The sequence below is a fragment of the Panthera onca genome, chromosome A2 (assembly GCF_046562875.1).
Source record: "Panthera onca isolate mPanOnc1 chromosome A2, mPanOnc1 haplotype 2, whole genome shotgun sequence".
NCBI classification, from domain to species: domain Eukaryota; kingdom Metazoa; phylum Chordata; class Mammalia; order Carnivora; family Felidae; genus Panthera; species Panthera onca.
The window spans coordinates 53,940,971-53,964,985 of record NC_138340.1 but is presented as its reverse complement, the minus strand read 5'-3'; the positions used below and the strand labels follow the sequence as shown (position 1 = coordinate 53,964,985).

At 39.7% G+C, this 24,015-nt stretch overlaps 1 protein-coding gene across 3 annotated transcripts in view; it reads left to right on the top strand.

Annotated features, from left to right (window-relative positions):
• Positions 1 to 446: 446 nt before the first annotated feature.
• RAF1 (Raf-1 proto-oncogene, serine/threonine kinase) overlaps positions 447 to 24,015 on the top strand; it is an 83,543-nt gene continuing 59,974 nt past the window's right edge. The window contains exon 1 of one of the 3 annotated variants that reach the window (XM_060631799.2): positions 447 to 840. The gene's annotated coding sequence lies outside the window, so the exon portion shown is untranslated. Of the gene's footprint in view, positions 841 to 1,942; positions 2,878 to 24,015 lie in introns of those variants that run through there. The other 2 variants (XM_060631800.3, XM_078442737.2) reach the window with 2 other exon arrangements.

Genomic DNA, 24,015 nt, shown 5'->3' with positions numbered 1-24,015 from the left:
TTTTGCCAACCTGAGGGGAAAAAGGACCCCGATCTACAGATGAGGAAACTGAGGCTCAGAAAACCTGAGGGACTTTCCCCACAACTGGTAAGTGGCTGAGTCGCTTCTACGTGCTGGACTACCGATAGAACGCGCCAAAGTTGTACACAGCTTGCTGTGTCCTCCCGTACGTCTGCTTATCTCTAGGCCTTGTGATGCTGGCAAGCTAGCCTTGACCTCTCGCTAGCCCTCAGACACCTCCGAAGAGCACAAACCCCGCCACTTCTCGATTGCCAACCCCTGACCCCAAGAGCCGCCCAGTAACCAGTCCTTCGCTCTCCACTAGTCCGAAATGGCGACCAACGAGAAAGCAAGACCACGCCCCTTCTCTGGGAGGCGGGGCCTGAGTTCAGGCTAGAGTGATAGATGCCCGAGCCAAGTTTGAAGCCTGCTGCCAGGCGGGCTCACGCAGAAGCAGAGAGCCGGTGGCGCCGCAGGTCGGGAGGAGGAGCACCGAGTGGAGGGCTCGTTTGCCGGGGCCGCCCGAGAGTCTCTTCGTCGCGGGCGTTGGGGCCGCCATCTTAGATGGCGGGAGTAAGACGAGGACGGGCGTGAGACAGGAGGGCTTCTCTGCCGCTCTCCTAGGGCCCGGAAGAGGGCCAGCTGGCCGGGCTTTGGGGCGTGTGCCCCGAGGCGCGGAGCGCGAGTGCGACGATGCGGGGACTGCCCGGGGCCCCGTCCCCTGGGCTGGGGACACGCCGAATGTGACCGCCTCCCGCTCCCTCACCCACCGCGGGGAGGAGGAGCGGACTAGACGCCGCCACCAGACGACGGGACACGGAGGCGGCTCGGCTCCTTCAGGTAGGCGGCAGGGCCAGGCCCTGGATGCCGGGGGAGCTGGGCGGCGGGGCTGAAGGGGCCGGGTTCCTCGGCGGCCCGGCCTGGGCAGCGTTGATGGAGCGACCCCGCGGCTGCCGGGTCGAGGGCCTGGGCAAGGCCGCTGTCACCCCGGGTGGCGGTGGGCGGGCGGGAGCCCTGGGGCCCGGTGTCATGGCCGGCGAGCCGAGTTTCCACATCCCCACTCAAATTTCCTTGTGTTTCGGGGAAACGTGCTAGCGCCACCCCTGTACTCGGTGCATATTCCTTATATTTTGGCAATGGGAAAATCTGCCCAGAATTGCCCCCTATCCGTGTTGTCATTCAGACGGGCGAATTCCTTTTCTTTCTGGGCGCGGAGGGGTCCCGGGCTTGCATCCTCACTCAGAGTCTGTCACTCAAGTGACACTCTTACAGGGAGGACGAGAAGAATGGGGGACGAGAGGCGGAAGTGGGTCAGTTCCCCACCACAAAGGCATAGGGGCCTCGCCTTGGGTTTCGGGACTCCGTGGGTTACTAATGAAAGGTTTGGGATGCGTATGCTGAGGTTTGGCCCTGGGATGCTTTGGAGTGAAGATCCAGGGCTGTCCTTTGTGTGAAGAGAGAGCCGTCTGGACGCTTCAGTTGTGCAGCTGCAGAGGTTCTGCAGAGCTAGTCGATGCCCAGAAAGAGGAGTTTGGACATCTTGAGGGGAAAGGCGGCTGTGTTCATTCATTGTTCTCTTTCCAGGGCTCTGGGTGTGCCCTTTGGTATTCATTTCTCTGGTGGGAAGAATGTTAGTATCCCTCATGTCTCGTTGAGATGTGACCGGGTTCTAGAGGGTCAGTTAATCTAAGCAGGGATGAATTCAGCTCACGTTCTTTGAGTGTTTCTGCCTGCCTTGTCCTCTGTGGGCTGAGCGGAGGGAGCCTGCTCTTCATTCGCTCCCAAGGCGTGAAAACAATGCGCTGTGATGAGGATGGACTTACCAAGTGTTGTGGGAATTTGGAACGGCTAGTTTGCCTGGAGGAGTTGAGGTAGCTTGGACACCGGAGGGAACTTTTGCTGCCAGTTTTGGACTTGATGAGTAAGTGCTCACCAGGTGAGGAGGAGGGGAGAGCGTTCTAAGCTGAGGAAACCGCTGGTACAAAGGCATAGAGACATGCAGGAGTTGGGATGAGTTTGGGGTGCAGCAGAGAATCTAGGGTGCAGGAAGGAAGTGGTGAGAGATGGGTGTCTAAAAGAATATTTGTCTAGATTGTGAAGGCTCTTTGTTCCAGAGTGAACTAGTTGATATAATTTGATTAAAGGAGTATTGCTATTTTTTTTCTTTCTGGTAAGTATTTTTATCCCTTGTCTTTATATTGAAGCTGATAGTAATTGAAAAGACTTACTTTGTTAAACCCATTTAAGAACATTTTTGGTTAAGTGCTTTTATGTCAAATGTTTTGCACTTACACAATGGTGAATGAACTGAGCTCCTGTTCTAGGTGTTCCTGCAAGAGATTCTTCTGAGGTTTTGCTTGCTCACCAGTAAAACTTTATACATATAGTGCACACTGCTAATACTGCATTTTAAATGGCTGTTGGCAAGAAAAACCATGCTCCCCGGTCATGTAGAAATTGGAAGATTATATAAAAAAGCTGAAAAGTGTAGAATGCAAGTATTTTTAATTTATTAAGTGTGTTGTATATAGTAAACTTTCTTTGCATAGATTCCGTGGTTTCCAATTTTGTTATAAAGTCTTCAGCTCTGTAAACATAATTTACCCCAAATTGTTGTATTGTTGTGATTAATGCTTATGCTACAGTGATTATTATTGTCTTAACAGACTTCAGCTTGAAGTTCCTAAGTTTGTTGTCTAGGGTTGTGATGATTATATGCCACTGAAGAACATTAAGATACTTTTGGCTTGTTTTCACCCTTATCACTTCAAGGGCTAAGCTGTTTAAAATGCAACAGAAACATTTGACCCAGTTGAACATTGGATACTTGGGGAAATAAACCTGTTACTGTTTCTGCTGGAAAAGCTTATCTTTTAGGTATGTGGTGTTTGTGATTAGAAATTGTAGTGCAGTTGCTTAGCCTTGTTAATAAAACTCTTGTCAGTTGAAGAGTGTAAGCCTTCAAAGTAGAAGGCTTCAGTGAAATACATTAGAACATACTTTATCGGATTTGGTTTAGCAGAAAACAGGGAAACATTAAACTGGTCATTTGCGATGAAAAGTATCTAAAAGATGAAATGGAGAGTGGGTAATTAAACATCAAGTATGGTATTACAACTGCTCTGAAACTAGTTGTAGTTAGTTTAAAACATGCCATTTGTGAAATCCAAAGTAGGTGGTTTGCTCTGAAGTTTAAACAACTTGTTAGAAGTTAAATTTGGCTTTTCCATAAGCAGTAGTGACTTATTAAATGGAAAATACAATTAGTAACTTTAAATTACTATCTCAGGTAGTTTGTTAGTAAATATATGATACTACATTTTAATTTCAGATAAAACTTTGTTAGTAACCTACTTCCTAAAAATAGAAAAATGTTACATGAGGGAGGGCTTTTGTTTGCATGTTAGGAACATAATAGGCCATACATAATAATCCTGATCTTGGGAGGAGCTTGTTAACCAAACAGCATGCCTTAATGTTGACTTGCAGAAGAGAATTTTAAATATTGCTTTTGAAAGGCAGTGGACTGTGTGACAGTAGGGGGTTATGAAACCACAAAATGGAACTTGCAAGGGTTTTTCGTTTTTCAAATTGTACAGATCGTGGAAATCATTTCTTTAAAACTATGGTTGGAAAATTGCTCACCTTGACTAAATTAATTAGAAAACCAAGGAATACTGGGCTTATTTAGGATGAGGTTGTGTAGAATTTTAGGTTACCTTATCTTGTATGTATATGAGTGTTTATGTATGTGTATCAATGGCGAAAAATTCCTATTTGCTAAACTGACTAGGTGCTAAATGTAACCCTAGATGTTTGTGTTACAATTTAGTTAGTATTTTTAGTATAAGGCTAAACTACCTTGCTTATCATCCTCACAATTGTAATGACTAAGGTATTCTTGCCTTAAAAGTTGAGTAAAAGTTCCTTAATTACATATTAAAGTTTTCGTTTTTTATTTTGCAGTGGTTGAATCATTTTGTTCCTCCATTTCTCCTATAATACTTGAGTAGCTCTCAATGATTTTAGTGTTTAACTTCACATCTGTTAGCCTTTCTTCTAAAATTGCTCCTAAAATCTCAGTTTAACCAAGGAAAATGTCAAGTGGGTGTTGTTTCTTTGTTATTGGTTTTGGCCCAGGCTATCTGAAGTCTCTTTGGCAAATCACTCACAAAGTGTTAATTGCTTCACATTCCAATCAGTGTACATAGTTTTTCTTGAGGAACAGTTGACACATAGTTTTATTTTTAGACCAGATTCTAAGGGATCTTATTTGGTGGGGATTAGCAATACTAAAGCTAGTTTCAAATTGTAAAATCGTTGTGATTTTTAGATTGTTTGCATTGGTTAAGGAATGGGAAGCAGCAGGCAAGGACATTGTTTTAGGGGAACTCAGTATGTTAATTGCTGGTGAGGACCTTGTGGACTGTACAGGTGTCCTCTTCCTCCTCTTTCTACCAGTTGGATCTCATTTATTGTCATAAAATAACACGCATAAGAACATTTTGACTGTTGTAATCAAGGTGTTCTTTCCTATTTATTTTCTTTCATCCTGCTATGGAAAGCAAAAGTGATCTGATTCTTTGAAGCTGCCCAGTAGTAGGCATCACATTTGGACAAAGTGTTTACCTTTTTTCATCCATATACCTTTTTTTTTCTTTTTTAAATATTTATTTATTTATTTATTGGGAGAGTGCAAGTGGGGGAGGGGCAGAGAGAAGGGGACAGGATCTGAAGCGGGCTGAGAGGCTGACAGCAGTGAGCTTGATATGGGGCTTGAACTCACGAGCCGTGATATTATGATCTCAGCCAAAGTCAGATGCCACCCAGGTGTCCCCATCCATGTACATTTCTGATGGAAGAGTCAGCCTAGTTAATGTTTATGTCAGTGTCTTTAAAATGATGAGTTTTCTTTTTTTTTTTATTGGTTGTTTTTTAAAGTAATCTCTATCCCTAATGTGGAGCTTGAATTTACAACCCCGAGATCAAGAGTCGCATGCTTTACTGACTGAGCCAGACAGATCTTAATCTAGGTATTTTTGAGGCATCCTTTTAGCCATGGGCAGCTTTTAGCATCTGCCCTTTACCTAGATTTGGGATGGATGAAATTCTGAATTTTCCCTGGAAGGATGTGACTTTTGTTTTCTGTAGCAAATCTCATTAAGAAGCTCACAGTTTCTAGGAGAGGCATTTCTCTGGATCCAGAAGATCATTCAGAAAGGAGCTATCATTTGCATTAAAGAGAATTTGTTACAATAGAAAAGACTGGAAAGAGTTCAAAAGCCCAACAATAATGACTAAGTTAGGGGCACCTGGGTGGCTTAGTGGGTTAAGTGGCTGACTTTGGATCAGGTCTTGATCTCCAGGTTTGTGAGTTCTAGCCCTGCATCGAGCTTTGCACTGATAGTGTGGATTCTGCTTGGGATTCTGTGTCTCTCTCTTCTTTGTTATCTCTCTCCTCCCCTTCCCCCTTCAAAATAAATAAACTTTAAAAAGTGATTAAATAAACTGCAGTACAGCCATTTGATGGAGCACTATACTTGTCATTAAGTATGGATTATATGAAACATTGATGACATGGAAAATGCTGAACACAAAATTACATATCTGGAATGATTACAGTTGTATATAAAAAAAAAAAACAGTGGAATGTTATTCAGTAGTAAAAAGAAATGGTGTACTGATACATTCTCCAACATGTATAAACCTTGCAAACATGTTAAATGAAAGAAGCTAGTCATAAAAGTCCACATTTTGTATGATTCCTTTTATATGAAATGTCCAGAATAGGCCAATCCAGAGACAGAATGTAGGTTAGTGGTTGCCAGGGACTGGAGGGAGTGGGGAGTGGGCAGGGGCAGTGATAGTTGTTTTTGTGGGTTTTTTTGTTTGTTTGTTTTTGTTTTTGGTGGGAGTGATGAAATGTTCTAAAATTGATTGTGGAGACGGATGTGCAACTCTGAATATAATAGCCATTGAATTTTACATTTCAAGTACTTGATTTGTATGGAATGTGAATTATATCTCAAGCTGTTTTAGAAAAAATCTCAAAACCTACATATAGGAAGAAAATACATGTAGATGTTAACAATGGTTGTTAAAGAGTAGAAATAAGGATAATGTTCTTTATACTTTCTATATTCTCTGAATATGTTACTTTTATGATAGAAAAATACATTTAATAAAGTTAATTGTATTCATGGTGTGGGTCTTCATGTTTACTCCAAACATTCAGTCACTGTCAGATTCCATTCACAACTATATTTTTGAGCTTCTTTCAGCCATTTTCTGCTTTCTCCAGATTAATTCAGGCTTTTATTACTATTTGCTTTACGTATTGTTAGAACCTCTAAAGTAAACTCCTTTTTCTTCTTAATATGCCAGGGCTTTCTCCACATTACTGTCAGATTCACTTTCTTACTGTGCAGATTCTTAAAAATTAAAAATGTTAAAATTTATTTATTTTGATAGGGAGAGAGAGCGCAACAGAGGGAATGGAAGAGAGAGGGAAAGAGAATGCCAAGCAGGCTCCACAGGCGCTGTCAGCACATATCCCGAAGCAGGGCTCGAACCCATGAACCATGAGATCATGACATGAGCCTAAGTTAAGAGTCAGATGCTCAATTGACTGAGCCACTCAGCCATCCTCTTAAAAACTAAATTTTATTAATTTTCTTGAATAGATAATACTGTCTCATGCCACAAAAGTCAAAGGATACAGAAAGTTAGGCTGAGTAAATAAAGTTGTGCAGAGTAATTCTACCTCCCCCGTTGTTCCCCAGCTACCCAGCTTTCTTTCATGGAGGGAAATAATGGGGTTTTTAATGTATCCTATTTTGTGATGATAACAATATAGTGAAGATGTGCTGGTCTTACTTCCATTGCCTATTAGACTAAGCAGTTCTTGTTTTTATGTCTTACTAATAGAGATTCCTCATACTTTTTTTTATTTTTTTTTAAGCACTTACGTAGGTGCAGGCCATTGTGCTTCGTGCAGGATGAGTAAGGCAGATTCCTGCCTTCTGCGACCTTATCCTAATTAGAGAGTGACACAATTTCCTCACTTTTATCTGTTCCTCTTTTAAGAGCCATTTTGAACACCCATCTTCTAAATATTTCCTGATCTTTTTCTCTTTTTCTTTTTTTCTTTTTCTCACTCATTATGTTTCCTTCCTTGAGGCCCGCCATAAAACCCTTTGCATTTATTTTTCTTATGGCCTTTATCATATAACCATTTGTGAGCTCACCATCCCATTAGATTATAATCTGAAATTAATGCTTCCTACTCAATATGCAATTTCTCTTTTATTAATATTTGTTAAAAATTTTTCCCTTTCAGAGGCTGAGGAACCAGGCCCAGGTGCTTCAGTGAAAGTGTTGTGTCTAAATTCCAACACTTAATTCTAGGGTTTTTGAGAGAGAAAAAAATGAGTGAGTGCATGAGCAGGAGAGAGAGAGAATCTTAGGCAGGCTCTACACCTAGCATAGAGCCCCCTGTGGGGCTCTGATCTCCCGACAGACAGAATCCAAAGCAGGCTCCAGGCTCTGAGCTGTCAGCACAGAGCCCGAAGCGGGGCTCGAACCCATGAACTGTGAGATCATGACCTGAGCTGACGTCAGACACTTAACTGACTGAGCCACCTGGGCGCCCCTCTAGAAGATTGTGTCTTAACTTTGACTACCCAGAGTTTAGCATAATGGCTGACACCTGATTGCAGCCATTTCATTGACTGGAAGGTGCTAAATAGTGTTTATTGAATTGAATTTTTGTGTAGATGTCTTACAACTCTGGCTAGACTTAACTTCCTTAAAGGTGGAGCATATCTTACTCTTGGTTATGAATTCCCAGTTCTTAAAACTTTGTCTTCATTACATAACATTAATTGAATGAGTGGAGATTCAGAGGTTAATCACCTGTGGACTTAGTTCCTACTGCCCATCACAAGCACACAAATGCTTACTATTAAAAGGATATACTTACTAAACTTGTACTCAGAACTTTGTTACTTAGGATATATGTTGAAGGAGTTATTTTGCTTAGCTTCCCTTCTATGAGGCATTATTTGTAGACTGCTCTGGGTTCTCACTGCCAGCTCCTTGAGGATGTTTGCCTGCTTTAGCACCTCCTTGATTCATGGGCTCAAGCACTCTTGTCATGCTGGCTGTTTCCTTCTGCATTCATAGGCTTTATACACGGAACAGCATTTTAACCAGAGAGAATGTGAGGGGATACATGATGTTCTACCTTCCTTCGTGTTAGTGTAGACTGGAATTAGAGTGCAGTTGTGAATTGTGAGAGTAGAAATCATGACCTTTATGACTAATATTTAGCTGACAATGTGAAACGGGCCCCTCAGGCTTTTTGGGGCCTGGGACAGGTAAACTATATATAACCTAAAATTTACCATTTTAACCGTATTTGAGTGTACTATTCAGTGGCATTATATTACATTCACAGCATTGTGCAACCATCACCACTATTTATTTCTGGAACATTTTCGTCATCCCAAAGAGAACCCTGTACCCATTAAACAAAGCTCCCCATTCCTCCCTTCCTCCAGCCTCTGGTAAATTCTACTTTCTGTCTATGAATTTGCTCATTTCAAGTACCTCATGTAAGGGAAAATCATACAATGTTTGTGATTTTGCATCTGGTTTATTTTAATGTGTTTCTAAAGTCTATCCCTATTGTACCATGTATCAAAATTTCATTCCTTTTTATGGCTGAATAATGTTTCTGTGGGTGTGGTTGCATGTTAAATATTTTGTTTATACAGTCATCTGTTGATGGATTCTTGTTTCCACCTTTTGTCTGTTGTGAATAATGCTGTTATGAATATTTGTTTATAGGTATCTGTTTGAGTCTTTGCTCTCAGTTCTTTTGAGTGTACTAGGAGTGGAATTGCTGGTTCATATGATAATCTGGTTTTAACTTTTTGAGGAACTGCCACTGTTTTCATAGCAACGGCCCCATTTTACATTTATACCAGTAATACACAAGGGTTCCAATTTGACAAGGGTTCATATCCTTGTCAACACTTTTATTTTTCCTTTTTTGACAATAATTATCCTAACGGATGTGAAGTGGTGCTAAGCTTTTTTCTTACTGCTGATTAAATCTAATGAGCAAACAGGAAGCTTAGAAGTTGGCTATATTTGCATCTCTTGGACTTTTTTCACCCTTATAAATGTATTTGTATGTAATGCTCTTTAGAGAGATATCACACAATTAATGACTCATCTTTTTTGAAAAGAATAAACTTGGGGCGCCTGGGTGGCTCAGTCGGTTAAGCGTCCGACTTCAGCTCAGGTCACGATCTCGCGGTCTGTGAGTTCGAGCCCCGCCTTGGGCTCTGGGCTGATGGCTCAGAGCCTGGAGCCTGCTTCCGATTCTGTGTCTCCCTCTCTCTCTGCCCCTCCCCCATTCGTGCTCTGTCTCTCTGTCTCAAAAATAAATAAAGGTTAAAAAAAAATTAAAAAAAAAAACTTTTATCATCCTTTTATTTTTTTATTTTCTTTTATTTTTTTTCATCCTTTTAATCTAAAGTGTATTCAGTCAGGGACGCCTGGGTGGCTTAGTCGGTTAAGCGGCCGACTTCGGCTCAGGTCATGATCTCACAGTCCGTGGGTTCGAGCCCCGTGACGGGCTCTGTGCTGACAGCTCAGAGCCTGGAGCCTGTTTCAGATTCTGTGTCTCCCTCTTTCTCTGACCCTCCCCTGTTCATGCTCTCTCTCTCAAAAATAAATAAATGTTAAAAAAAAAAAAAAAAAAAGTGTATTCAGTCAACCAGTGAAAGATGATTTCAGTTAATCCTGAGTGATAAGATCTATAAAGTGAAAAAAGGAAGTTACTAAAATTAGTATAAAAAGATCTCATCTTTATAAAGAAAAATATTTACAAGTATATATGCATAGAAAAGATTGGATGCATATGTCCATAAATGTTGGCAAGAGCCATCTATAGGTTAGTTTTTGTATTTTTCCATATTTTTAAGCCCGCTCCCCATGAACATGTATTTGGTAATTAGTCATTGTATCTTTTAAAAAAACTAATAGGTTGGAAAATATAAATTATTATGAAAAGCTTGTGTATGTATGTGCTTATGACGTCTGTACGAGATTATAAGCATGGAGAAAGTACCAAAGAATATTATTGGGTTGTTAACATAGGTTACTTGGTGGGGTTAGATGGGGGAAGAAGGGAAAGGTAAAGCAAAGAAGGGATATTTAAAAAAATATCATTTAGATGCTAAAGAAAAAATAAAGCAGAGTAAAAGTTTTAGAGGGTACCGAGGATGGGGAGGGGTTGCTATTTATAATGGGTATGTTTGTAAAATCATTAAGTATGAAGATTTAAAATAAAAGGGAAACAAAGTTGTCTAAAAAGTTAAAAAGACTGTACTACACGCTCATTTCCAGACTTTTCCTCTACTCTTATTTCCTTGATACAGTTTGGCTTTTGTTTTGCCTCTGCATTTATCTATTGAAATGGTACTCCTTCTAGTTCCAATACTACAGTGAAGTTATCCTTAACTGTCTGCCTCTTCCTCCACTAAGCTAGAAGTGATCTTTCCACACTGCAAATTCATAGTTTTATATGTCACTGCCTCCCACCCCGCCAAAGAAGGCTGCCACATTTTGTCGTAGGATTGCTTGTCATCCTGAAAGCTCTTAGCACAGTGCCTAGCACATAGTCAGTCTTGGGTAAATGATGGTTTTTTTCTTCTACTTTAAAAGCTTCTGGAAGGCAAAGGGCAATGCCTTTCTGAACTTTATATTCTTCAAAGCAACTAGCAGTTGCAAGTAGGTTCTTAGAAATTGAATGAATAGTGCTCCTTATTCTTTTCTTCTCAGTTCTATGCCTGGGTGCAGTATATATGGAAATATCTGGATCCTTAGATTATATGCTAATATTTTTATGTGGTAGGTAGTGATTTAGTATTCATGAAAAAAATTAGGATAAATATTGTAATTATGTCTTTTCTCCATTAATATTTTATTCAGATATTTGAGCACCTAATTTTATGCAGGGTGTGCCATATCGAATGATGGAGTGTAACAAGATGTAGAAAATACATATAATTCTTCTCCTAAGGCATTCATACTTTGATATATAATTATATAGGTTATATTTTCATGTTTTGTTTTTTTAATCCTATAGTAGAGTAGCTGGGTATAATTTAAAGCTTCAATGAATTAATGGTCTAGTTACAGGGAAGACTTGCGCACATATCCTTGTCTTAAAATTATTTTTTTTTAATTTTTTTTTAACATTTATTCATTTTTGAGAGTGAGAGACAGAGCATGAGCGGGGGAGGGGCAGAGAGAGAGAGAGGGAGACATAGAATCAGAAGCAGGCTCCAAGCTGTCAGCACAGGGCCGGATGTGGGGCTTGAACTCAAAGACTGCGAGATCATGACCTGAGCTGAAGTCGGATGCTTAACTGACTGAGCCACCCAGGTGCCCCAAGAAAATTATTTTTGAAAAATTGATTTAAAATACTTTCAGAGGGGTGCCTGAGTGGCTCAGTTGGTTAAGTGTCCGACTTTGACTCAGGTCATGATCTCACGGTTTTTGAGTTCAAGCCCCATGTCAGGCTCTTGAGGACAGCTCAGAGCCTGAAGCCTGCTTTGGATTCTGTTTCCCTCTCTCTCTGACCTTCGGCTGCTCACACTCTGTCTCTTCCTCTCTCTCAGAAATAAATGGACATTAAAAACATTAAAAAAAATATTTTCTGAAAAGTATTTCAGGCACCTGGGTGGCTCAGCTTTCGACTTGGGCTCAGGTCATGATCTTACAGTTTGTGAAATTGAGCCCCGCATCAGGCTTGTGCTGACAGTGCGGAGCTTGCTTGGGATTCTCTCTCTCCCTCCCTCTCTGCCCCCACCCCCCCAAAGGAATAAACTAAAAATATATATTTCCTGAAGAAAAAAAGTTACTGTCGATTTTACAGGTGACTTAGCTTTAATTCTTACAAGTTCTTTTTTTTTTTTTTTTTTCTTTTTGGTTCTTCCAAGTTCTTAAAGCAAGCAAGGTGTGTACCTTTGAGGGTAGAGCGAAAGACTAAGGAAATCTTTTCTATGTGAGAGCCATTGACTCTGGAAGGAATTATAGGAGAATCAGATGGTTACTTCCTGAAATTGTTCTGACAAGTTGTAAACATGAAGGAATACCTCCTATGTCAAGGGTAAATTCCAGTGTCTGCCTGTGCTAGTGTGCAGAATAGTGGATTTACTTATTTTATATATCATGTCTTTATTCTTTTTTAAAAAAATTTTTTTTTTTTGACGTTCATTTATTTTTGAGACAGAGAGAGACAGAGCATGAACAGGGGAGGAGCAGAGAGAGAGGGAGACACAGAATTTGAAACAGGCTCCAGGCTCTGAGCTGTCAGCACAGAGCCCGACGCGGGGCTCGAACTCACGGACCGTGAGATCATGACCTGAGCCGAAGTCGGACGCTCAACTGACCAAGCCACCCAGGCGCCCCTATCATGTCTTTATTCTTGAGGAAGGCAGATGCTATTTTTTAATTGCTGATTATGCAAGATTTGCCACTAAAATTCATGCCTTTTATGTGGAATAGAAATTAGTGATCCCTAGCTGGCTTGGTAGAGCACATGACTCTTGATATTGGGGTGGTGAATTCAAGCCCCACAGTGGGTACAGAGTTTACAGTTTAAAAAAAAAAAAAAGGAGAAGAAATTTGGTGGTACAAGGTAAAGTCATTTCCAGGCATTAACTCAGCAGAGTGAGGTATCTGGGTGGTTTTTGTTTCCCTTCCTTCCTCTTTGACTACGTGTCCATCTTTATTGCCTGGCCATCCGAATGATCATAGGCCATATTTCATTTGTGTGAAGTATATTTTGGTACTTCTGTTAATGGTATACTTTGTAAATGGGTCTGTTCATTTTAAAAATTAAAAAAAAAATTTTTAATGTTTATTTTTGGAAGAGAGAGACAGACAGAACATGCATGAGCAGAGGAGGAGCAGAGAGAGAGAGGAGACACAGAAACTGCAACAGGCTCCAGGTTCTGAGCTGTCAGCACGGAGCCTGATGCGGAGCTCAAACTCCTGAACTGCAAGATCATGACCCGAGCTGAAGTGAGACACTTAACCCACTGAGCCACCCAGGCGCCCCAAGGGTCTGTTCATTTTAAAATTAGCAGTTGCTGCCTCAATAAAGAAACTGACAGGTTTGGAGATGAAAAGTAAAACTTTGGCTAAAAAAGAGTTCAAAGTGACTTTAAATGAAAAACTAATTTGTGTCAAGAATTAAAAATGAAATTGTTCTCAGAGGTCCTTTACTGTGGAGCTGATTGCTTTAACATATTGTTTTGAACTAGCTAATTTTTAACTTCTATTTTTAAACTGATTACCTTTTAAAAATTACAATCTTTTATAAACTTGGGCAGCTCCTGCTTGCTAACTTCTAGAAGGGTAGAGTGTCACATTTCCTCATGTGCCTTTATGCTGCCCAGTCATCTGATGAAGTTGCCAATTTGTGGTCAGAAATTGAGAAAGAGGAGTGAGGAAACTCAAAATATTGACACACACACTACCTTGCAGTGCATCAGAATGCCCTTTTGGACTGGTTGGAAAACTGTAACCTAAGACTTTTCCAAACTAGACATATTATTTCCTAGCTTGGATGAGATGACATTTGATTTCTTAAGTATTTGAGCATGTCTGTCAGAAACATTTTATGTGTGAGAATGATTTTTTCCAGGATTGTGTGACCAATTGAATTAAAAAAAAAAAAAAAAGAAAAGAAAGAAAAAACAAAACACTTACTAAAGAAAGTTTGGGAAAATTTTGAAAAATTGATCACCAAATGTCTCAGGTGGATCGAAGCTGGACAGAAGAAAGGAATGAGCTTAAAGGAGAAGTGAATAGTGAAGTTGCATTATAAGCACATTAAAATATGAGCATTCACTTATGTTTTCGCTCTGCCGCCAAAAAAGATTTTTAATAGTGCAGGCAGTTTCAGCCACCGTTACTCATAGTATATGTTCTTGTGAGATTTTGATTGTATTTGAAAAAAGTGAATCTATTCTTTTGTTATTCTCAATTCTCACAAGCCTTATAGTTTGATTATGGCACAGTTAAGTGGGATTCTTTTGTTTAAAGATCTTTTGTTTTTTAAATGATCCCTATAGATAATAGCTTACCCTTGTTGACTGACTACTACCTGCCGTGTTCTTTTAAAAGTTGGCCTTAATTCATTTAATCTTCCTAACAACCTGATGATGTAGTAAATTATGATCTTTATTTTAAAGAGGAAGGTGCAGAGAGATGGAGTAAATACCCTAAATACAGGCCATCTACTTAGGCAAAGATTAGAGGGATTTTCTAGGGTAATTTTGACTCCATCCTACACCCTATCTTCACCCTAGAATTTAACCTCTAGGTATGCTGCACACTTAGTGTTTGTGTTAGAATTCTGGGAATGTCATCCACTTTATACTTTTCTTTATGATCCATAGTAGTTTTATTTCCTTCTATTATTAACCCCTCCTAATCTTTGTATTACTTTTTTACTTTTAAGTTTATTTCTTTATTTTGAGAGACAGAGTAGGGGAGGGGCAGAGTGAGAGAGAGAGAGGGAGAATCCTAAGCAGGCTCTGCACTGTCTGCGCAGAGCCCAATATGGGGCTTGAACTCACAAACTGAGATCATGACCTGAGCCAAGATCAAGAGTTGGATGCTTAACCGACTGAGCCACCCAGGTGCCTCTTCCCCCCCACCCCCCGCCCCGTATTACTTTTTAAACTAAATTATGAAATTATTTGAGGGCGGGGATCCAAGACTTAAACTAATTTGCCTGTCCCAAGTACTCATTTTTCATAGAACCCTCAGGTATATCCTCTTTGAAGAGTTTTCTTTCCTAAACTTTTGTTGACCTAAATAGAAATACTTATTGCCTGTATTCTTTTTTCCTGTAAGTTGGTAATGAACCATTTTGCTATTACTTTATATGTGAAAACTTTTCTTCAATATTTGATTTAGGGATTTAGTTTAAGATTCTTCTTTCTAAAATATGTTTTATTTCACCACTAATCAGTGTTTCTTTTTTTTTTCTTTTTTTTATTTTTTAACATTTATTTATTTTTGAGACAGAGAGAGAGCATGAATGGGGAAGGGTCAGAGAGAGGGAGACACAGAATCTGAAACAGGCTCCAGGCTCTGAGCAGTCAGCACAGAGCCCGACGCAGGGCTCGAACTCACGGACCGCGAGATCATGACCTGAGCCGAAGTCGGCTGCCCAACTGACTGAGCCACCCAGGCGCCCCACTAATCAGTGTTTCATAAACTTCCAGGAAATATCCTTATCACTTATGTGTAAAGTGGACCCAGTTTATGCAAGTGCTTTGGGTGAGGATTGTGAGCCTACACTGAAGCCTTTAAAGCTTGGGGTGATTAGGGGTACTCACCTAATGTTTTATCTTAAACATTTATCATTTAATGGAGGGACTTCTGTCTTTGGAAAGTTTTCTGTGGTAATTTTGCCAACTTTTTTTAAGTTTATTTATTTTGAGAGTGAGACAGAGTGAGTGGAGAAGGGGCAGAGAGAGAGGGAGAGAGGGAGAATCCCAACCAGGCTCCATACTGCCAGCACAGAGCATGTTGTGGGGCTTGAACTCATGAAATAGTGAGATCATGACCAGAGCCCAAACTGGTGGGAGTTGGATGCTTAACCGACTGAGCCACCCAGGCTCCTCAAATTTTGCCAGTTCTTATGCTTGGAATTTTATATGATAGATGATATTGAAAAATGAGCATAGTGGAAGGATATCTAAAATGATTGTGTTGGCTTTTGTTACTTTAAAGCTTCATTATACAATTAAGTAATTAAAATTCAGTAGAGAAACATCTTTGGAATTGTATTGTGATCAGAATGGCTGTTAGTCATTAATAATTATGAACTACTTAATTTCATTGTTACCATTTGTCCTACTTTATATTCACAGTTTATTTTCTAATTTTCTGATTTATCAGAAAGATACTTAAATATTAAAATACTTAATTAGTTTACTGGTTAAAATGCAAACTGACATACACTTAAAACTGTCTACCGGGGCACCTGGGTGGCTCAGTTAAACGTCTTGACTTAAGTTCAGGTCATGATCTCAGGGTCCATGAGTTTGAGCCCTACATCGGGCTCTGTGGTGAGAGCCTGGATGGAGCCTGCTTCAGATTCTGTGTCGCCCTCTCTCTGCCCCTCCCCCACTCAGTCTCTCTCTCTCTCTCTCTCTCTCAAAAATGAATTTAAACGTTAAAAAAAAAAAACAACTCTGTACCGTATAATGCTACTACAGCTTTTATCTGTATTTTACTTAAAGAGCAGTGAGTTAGGATATTACCTATTTTCCTTAAGCATCAAGTCACTATAAGTTGTACATGGTATTTGGCTTATTTTCTCTTATCTTTGATATTAATTTTTTTAAGTTTATTTATTTTTGACAGTGTGAGCATGTGCATGAGCATGGGAGGGGCAGAGAGAGAGAGAGAGAGAGAGAGAGAGAATCCTAAGTAGGCTACGCGCTCCGCAACACGGGGCTCCATCCCATGAACCGTGAGATCATGACCTGAGCCAAAATCAAGAGTTGGGTGCTTAAGCGACTGAGCCACCCAGATACCCCTCTTATCTTTGATATTAAATCTAATTTCTCCTATCTTGGCAAAATAAAAATAAACTTTTTGAGGAAATAAGTCCAAGCAGAGAGGCATTTTCCAAAAAGTTACATTGGTTAATTGTAGGTAATTTAGCGGTGTGTTGATATCATGCATAAGTCCAAGTTATAGACTAATGGGTAAAGCATTCGGAATTGCCCCATGCAGTTTCTGCAGAGGATCTCTGGGAATATGTAGACACTTTGCAAAGAGCAAATGAATAAGATCGTGTATAGCTAATGTTATTCTAAGTAATGTGAAAGATAAGGTCTTTCACAGTTGATCTGTACTTTGGAACCTAGTGCTTAATTTTGAACACAGTAACTTAGTGGTTAAGAGCTTTAGGCTTTGAACTCAGAAAAACCTAGGTTGGAGGTTTAGGGACTATTAGAATAGTTTCTGATTATTGTAATCAATAGAACCACCATTGCTTGTATACCAAGTGGTAATAGGTAACATTTCTTTCTCAGGCTAACACTACGTGCTTCCCATATATTATTTAACCTTTACATGTTATAAAACATGCCAAGTAGAGGAGAAAGAAATATAAGTAAATCTTAACTTTAGATGTCAGTAAGTAAAAGGCTATTTAAAAATACAGGCACCTTAGGGGCACCTGAGTGTCTCAGTTGGGTAAGTGTCTGACTTCGGCTCAGGTCATGAACTCACGACTCTGAGTTTGAGCCCCTTTGTTGAGCTCTGAGCTGCTTCTGATTCTGTGTCTCCCTGTGTCTGCCCCTCCCCCACTCACGCTCTGAGTCTCTCTCAAAAATCATTGAAAAAAAATTTAAAAAAATATAGGCACACTAGTGTAATCAGGTCACTAATGCCAGATGCAGACTTTTATTTTTTATTTTTTATTTTTTTTTAAATGTTTATTTTTGAGAGAGAGAGAGAGACAGAACATGAGTGGGGGAGGTCAGAGAGAGGGAGACACAGAATCTGAAGCAGGCTCCAGACTCTGAGCTGTCAGTACAGAGCCCAATGCGGGGCTCAAACTCATGAACCGCGAGATCGTGACCTGAGCCAAAGTCGGACCCTTAACCGACTGAGCCACCCAGGCACCCCCAGATGCAGACTTTCAAAGCTCTTGCACCAGTTCTTCTTACTCACTCTTTTCAAAACAGGGAGAAACTCAAGGCAGCTAGATAAAATTACAACAGAATTTTAGCTCTAGAGTTGTGCCCAGATTATTTTGATGTATAGGAATTCTTTCATATTGACTAATATTCAGAATTAGTGAGTCATGGTTTATAGTTCAGTCTTCTATTTACATGGAGATTTATAAAAAATATTTTTTTAATGTTTATTTATTTTTAAGAGAGACAGACTGCGAGTGGGGGAGGGGCAGAGAGCACGGGAGACAACAGAATCCAAGGCAGGCTCCGGGCTCCAGAGCTTGCATCAGGGCTCGGGCTCGAACTCACGAACTGTGAGATCATGACCTGAGCTGAAGTAAGAAGCCTAACCGACTGAGCCACCCAGGCACCCCATGTTGAGATTTTATCCAACCTGCATTTATTACTAACTCTGGAGAGAACGTTTTTGGAATGAAGGTAAAAAAGAATGACTTAAAAGGAATTTATCGAGTCTTCACTGTATTTGTCTTAAATCCTTATCCATTTGTTGCAGATTGTAAGAGTTAGCTTTCTGGATAACAGATTATATATTTTTGATACATGTTATATTCTATAACATTTAAAGAATAGAAAGGCAGGCCAAGTTAGAAAAACCAGTAGAAATAAAACTGGTCTAAGGTAATGAATTTAAATGAAACTTAATTATTTAGAAGTGAAGTAAAAATCTTTTAAATATGAAGAATAAATTGCTTGCGATATATAAGACATGGTATGTATTTTTCTGTCCTCCACAAACAGGTATGATGCATTACTTATAAACAATATTTATTTCAAAGTAGTATAATAGCAATAGCATTAAATATTTTTTTTTAATTATTTTTTTAAATGTTTATTTATTTTTGAGAGAGAAAGAGAGCGTGAGCAGGGGTGGGACAGAGAGAGAGGGAGACACAGAATCTGAAGCAAGCTCCAGGCTCTGAGCTGTCAGCACAGAGCCCAATGCGGGGCTCGAACTCATGAACCATGAGATCATGACCTGAGCCAAAGTTGAAAGCTCAACTGACTGAGCCACCCACGTGCCCCTTATATTTTTTATTTTTTGAATCAGTTATAATAGAGCTGTAATTTACAGTCTGAGGATTTTAATTTTTTGTTTGTTTTGCTTATTTTAAATTGAGACTAAGTCTTTTGAATTTCACATTTTCTTCATCTCAGGAAGAGATAGGAATATTACCTGCTTTAGCCTGATTCTAACAAGCCTGTGAGGTAATGGAGAGGAGAGCTGAATAAATTGTGAAGCTTGTAAAATTATAAGTTCTCTTGATTGAAATATACTTTCTGAAATCAGTTTCAGCTGTACAGAATGCATTGCTACATTCTCAGAAACTTAAGTTTTAGGGGTGCCTGGGAGACTCAGTCTGTTAAGTGTCTGACTCTTGATCTCAGCTCAGATCATGATCTCAGGGTCGTGACTTCAAGCTCTGTATTGGGCTCTGTGCTGGGTGTGAGGCCTACTTAAAAAAGAAAAAAAAGAAACTAGGTTTTAGATAGATTTTTAAGAAGTTCCTAAAGCCGTATTTAACGCTAGCGTGCTGGCTACCTTAGGTATTTTTGCCTTACCACTTTAATAGTTTCAAGTGAAATATAAGATAGTATTTGAAGAAAAACTCAGAAATGAGGTTTTTCTGAGTGTCTAATTATAACTTCTGATTTGTTGAGACATTTTTGAAGAAAATTTAAAACGTGATTGAAGTATTTACATTTTTGGGGTGTGTGTGTGTGTTTTCCTCCTCAGAGAGGCAATAAATAGTTAAGATTTATTTGGCACATTGGCTTGGCTGATGTAGGGAGAGGGTGAAACAAAGTCAGCCTTGAGTCCAAGTTCGCCCACTGCTTCTTGACTCTTAGACATAAGGTATTAGGACTTTTTGATTCTTGTATGCCGAACTCCTGAAAAGCTACCTGGTTTGATCAGGATTGTTATAATTGGTCTTTCTTTCTTTCTTTCTTTCTTTCTTTCTTTTTAATTTTTTTAATGTTCATTTATTTTTGAGAGAGAGAGACTGAGCGCGAGCGGGGGAGAAGCAGAGAGAAAGAGAGGGACACAGAATCTGAACCAGGTTCCAGGCTCTGAGCTGTCAAGCACAAAGCCTGATGCAGGACTCAAACTCTTGAACCACGAGATCATAACCTGAGTTAAAGTTGGACGCTTAACCAACTGAGCCACCCAGGTATCCCTAATTTGTTTTTCTTACCAGGGTTCAAAGGAATCAAACCCTATCTTTCAGGAAATGAACTGTGATAAAATGAGAAGTGTTCAGTGAGTGTCCTAGTCTATCTCTAGAATTTGGTCGAGTAGCATTTCCAGACAAACATTTATGCCTCAAATTAGGCTTTAAGGTGGGAGATGGACCTTGAAGCAGAGGACTTAGATCCCTTAAAATTATACACTAAGTACTGGTAGTTACATTTTTTTTTTTTTTTTTTTTTTTTTCCCCAACGTTTTTTATTTATTTTTGGGACAGAGAGAGACAGAGCATGAACGGGGGAGGGGCAGAGAGAGAGAGGGAGACACAGAATCGGAAACAGGCTCCAGGCTCCGAGCCATCAGCCCAGCGCCTGACGCGGGGCTCAGAGCCTGACGCGGGGCTCGAACTCACGGACCGTGAGATCGTGACCTGGCTGAAGTCGGACGCTTAACCGACTGTGCCACCCAGGCGCCCCTACATTTTAATAATTGTAGACTTTCCAGATTTTACTTGTCCTCAGGCTACTTGTACTTTAAACATGGTCTTTGAAATCATCTGCTAAACTCAAAAACCAAAAACAACAAAACCCTCCTAGGGCTTTAAAAAAAGTTGATTTTGTTTTCTAACTTGTATTTTATTGGGGTGTCTGGGTGGCTCAGTTGGTTAAGTGTCTGACTCTTGATTTCAGCTCAGGTCATGATCTCATGGTTGTGAGATCTAGTCCCGGCCTGAGTTGAGCTCTGTGGAACTCTGTACTGGGCGTGGAGCCTGTTTAAGATTCTCTCTCCCTCTTTTTCAGCCCCTCCCCTACATGTGCCTGCTCTCTCTCACAAACTTATGTTTTGTTAATTTGGCGTGATTTATTCATTTTTAGAAATGCCTCTGAATGCAGCAATTCACTGAAATATTTCCAGAGCTAGGCCACAGAGTGAGAATGCTGGAATGAATGTGTTTAGTTTAAAATGCCTTTATCATAACCTGGTGTTCTTCTGGATTATGAGCATTAGAATAAATTTATACAAGTGTTTTTTCTAAGATCATTTCTCAACAGCTTATTAGGAATTGTACTAGGAAATAATTTGATTTCTTTAAAATTTTTCACAAACATAGTATGGCCCCTATATTTGCTACCCTCTTTGATCCTTAACACGTTTACATACTCAGTGTAATCGGTTTCTCAACTGTAAGTACTTTGTATAGATTGGGGCATGAGGATTGTGGAAACAGTTCTCAGAACTCTGCAGCCTCTGGAAATAATAGTACAGCTTTTTGCATTTGCCAACATAATGTGAGTTCTCTGCTGAAGAAGGCAGGTGTTGAATGGTAGGTACAATGCTCTTCATAGCCATTTGATTTGTTGCCTTAGGACAGAAGTGCAATATTATGGGGAGAATTTATACCTTGCCTTACCAATGTTTAGATGTTTAAAAAGTTAATCTTATTTCTTGAAAGTGTAAGCAGATGAAAATCACTGGCTTCTCACTTCTGGTTTTTGTTTTTGTTTTTGTTTGAGAGAGCGAGAAAGAGAGAGAGAGTGCACACACTCAAGCAGAGGAGGGGCAGATAGGGAGACAGAGGGGGCCCTAAAGCTAACTCTGTGCTGACAGCCTGATGCAGGGCTTGAACTCATGAACCATGAGATCATGACCTGAGCCAAAGTCAGACACTTAGCTGACTGAGCCACCCAGGTGCCCGTTGCTTCTGATCTTTTCAGAGGTTTCTGCTTGGCATAGAGCAGAGAATTCATTGGCTGTACTGGTGTGTGTTTCATGGAAACCCTCAGGATTATATTATATTCCTGATTTTAAAAAATATGAATTTACTATGTAAGTTGAGTTTTTCTTAACATTTCTGTGGTTTTTAATCAAGAAGGAGTTTGAGAAATTTATGTTGAGCCATAGAAATAATAAGCTCTGGCTATAAACTGTTGACATTCAACAGTCCCTTGTTTTATTCTCTGAGAAATTGGTTTTAGCCTTTTACTAAAATGGAGAATTATTCATAGGGCTTCATTATAGCCTGTGGTATTTGAACCATAGCAAATACAGAGAAAGAAGTGACTACTATCCAATTTTAGAATTATTTGCAAGCATGATGTGAAAATGTAGTAGCCTCCCCAAATTTTAGTTTTTGGACATTCTGGAAATTGCTGGAAACAGTAACAAAATGTTGTTTGTTTTTTCTTCTTAATTTTACTGAATGTTTTGTTGGTTTTGTGGTTGACAACTTATGTATATGAAGAACATTTGAAATTAATATCCAAGACTGTAAACCATAATTGGCATTGTATGGTTATGCTTAAGAAAGTATTCTTGGGGCACCTGCGTGGCTGAGTCAGTTAAGCATCCAACTCTTGTTTGTTTGTTTGTTTTAATGTTTGTTTATTTTTGACAGAGAGGGAGAATGAGCGGGGGAGGGGCAGAGAGAGAGGGAGACACAGAATCCAAAGCAGGCTCCAGGCTCTGAGCTGTTAGCACAGAGCTTGATGCAGTGCTCGAACCCACGAACCGTGAGATCATGACCTAAGCCAAAGTTGGATGCTTAACCGACTGAGCCACCCAGGTGCCCCAAGCATCCAACTCTTGATATCAGTTCAGGTCATGATCTCAGGGTTCATGGGTTCAAGCCCTGTTGGGGCTGACAGCATGGAGCCTGCTTGTGATTCTCTCCCTCCCTCTCTGCCCCTTCCCTGCTCATGCTCACTCTCTCAAAATAAATAAATATTTAAAAAAAGATTTTAAGAAAGCATTCTTGTTTTGGGACATGTACACAGTATATTTGGAGATTATTATATTTTCTTTAAGCTGAACTCTTCCCACTCTCACATCTGAAATCCTTCTCTTTCTAGACATTCTTTTGCATTCTACGTGATCTTATGCATGTTTAAAAACATTTCTACATTTCTTTAGTAGGGGCACTGTGGTTTAAAACCACTTTTTATTTTCAGCAGTGTATATTTAGGACAAATTGGATATGTGTGTAGGTGGAAAATGTTTACAGTTCAGTGTGACAGCAGGTGAACAAGAATGGTGCTTGGTTTTATTCTTAAAATAAAACAACTGTGAAGGGAAATGCCAAACAACACTAGTAAATCAAATTTTGGAAATAACTCCAGCATAGTAGAATTCCATAATGACTTCAATTAGGTATTAACAGCTGGTTTTGGTCTGTTTGGAATCTTATGATGAACTATTATATGACTTGAGCTGACTGCCACTCAACAGTTGTACTCTCCATATTCTACAGTTGTAGAATTCCACAATTTGTCAGTGTTTTAGTCCCAGAGTGTAGCCCCTCAGCATGGTGTGATTCATAAATAACTGCACTGATGATTTCTGTTAGAACTCAGCCTTCATTGGACCCAGTTGCCAGCATTTGTTATTCAGGAAATGCCTTAAGGACCTACTGTATGCCAGATGCTTTTAAAGGGGATGTAGTTGGGAGGCAGAGGATCATCATTGGGCAGATAACTAATATAATTTCAAAATATTCTGTTAGATGGTGTAAACTTATGAAAACCATACAGCTGAGCAAAGAGAAGAATGATATAGGGGCAGAATACACTTGAAAAGGATGGGCAAGGGTAGTATATTTGGAAAGCTAGGAAAGCATGTTCTTTATTAGAAAATTTAATATATGTTACGTTATCATGACTAGAATCATAAGATGTTAAAGCTAGAAAGTTCAGTATAGGTCATCTCATCCAACTCCATATTCTGCAGAGGAGATAACTTGAGGTCCAAACAGGTAGTGACTTATTTATGATCTAGGTTGCAGAGCTTAGATTTAAACTCAGGCAAGGCAAATTATGTTACTTTTTAAGTATTTTATCCTTAATTGAAGCAAAAAACATCTTCCTCAGAGTTATGTGGATTAAATAAAATAGTAGAGAAACACCTGTATATATGCTGATGGCCTAATTCATGATAGTTGCCTAAAAGATGCTAGGTTTTGTTTTTCTTTATTTCTTTTCTATTAGGTCTCATATTTCACTTTTTGGAAATTTTATTTCC